We start from the raw sequence: 1,491 nt of genomic DNA, 5'->3' as shown, positions 1-1,491 counted from the left end.
TGCGTATGTGTTTATATGTATATATATTTACATGTGTGTGTGTGTGTGTGTGTGTGTGTGTGTGTGTGTGTGTGTGTGTGTGTGTGTGTGTGTGTGTGTGTGTGTGTGTGCGTGCGTGCGTATTTGTGTGTACAGACATAGATATGATTATACATGCACATACATATATAATTCATATAATTTATTCGTGAAATCATCGTATTATTATTGTTTATCTATTTTAAATTCTGATATTATTAGTCTATCTAATAGACATGACATTGACATTCTTCCAATGATCTCAGATAAAAGCGATCTACAGATATAAAGATAATAGCTAATGAATTATACATACCGAAGATGCACTTCCCGATTAACTATTCAAATAAGCTCTTCATTAAGTTCATTATATATTTGCAAATTTATTTCTCTCTGAAATGACTAGCGGATTTGCGGAGAATTTATTTGAACAACATTGTTCTGTATATTTTCATTTTACTTTACGTATATTTTTATATCTACCTCAGTTCAGAATGAAACTCACTTGTTAATATTAACGTGACCTTATGAGACGATGACTTTCCTGATTATTTCAAGGAATGTACTCGTTTATCATAGAGCATTAGAATTGACTTTTATATATATATTAAAAAAGTGTATTTGTTTTCTAATATATTGAAACTTTTCTCTGTACTTCAAACAGGAATTTATGTACAATAATTCTCAGGGCAGAATCTAACATTTGATTATGAGTGTCGAAAAATTCGGGGTGAAGGGTGACATAATTTAGTTGAAGTTGCATTATGCATCCCGTTTTATACCTAGAACTGTTATTTGTGGCATTATTGCAACGAAAGATTGGAAAATTCAACGCAGAAATCTCAACCAAACACTAAAATCTGTTGTTCTCATTCAGATAATGGCATTAAATTTACTTGTCATTGTTATCTTTAATTATTCCACTTCACCTGAGATATTTCTTTAAGTATCTCTTATCTCTTTTCTCTTTATCTTTTCGTTTGTCTTTTATGTTTGTCTATATGATTTTTGACGACTTATACACTCTACTATGAAGGGGCAATTTTGAACCTACTAATGTACTTTACTTGTAATGTCAGAAGAGGTTGCGTATCTATGTAACAACTTGCTACGTTTTTACTTGAAATGTGCGTTTAAATGTATTCAAAATATCAATAATTGTACAACTGGCATCTTTCAGTTTCTGTCTACCAAATCCATTCACAAAGGCTTTGGTCGGCTCGAAACTATAGCAGAATACACTTGCCCAAGGTATCACGCAGTTACTTATTTTACTTATGTTACTTATTTTGTTTTCCATTCGTTTCTCTCGTTTTTTGCGTACCCAACGTTATTTTCATATTTCATGTTTACGTTTTAGTGACGTCCTGTACCGATATATGGATAGCTATATACGTATATACGTATGCGTGTCTATATATGCATATATATGCTATTTATATTATATGATATTATATATATATATATATATAT

The sequence above is a fragment of the Octopus bimaculoides genome, chromosome 19, assembly GCF_001194135.2.
Source record: "Octopus bimaculoides isolate UCB-OBI-ISO-001 chromosome 19, ASM119413v2, whole genome shotgun sequence".
NCBI classification, from domain to species: Eukaryota; Metazoa; Mollusca; class Cephalopoda; order Octopoda; family Octopodidae; genus Octopus; species Octopus bimaculoides.
The sequence above is the reverse complement of the archived record's forward strand: the minus strand, read 5'-3'. Positions refer to the sequence as shown.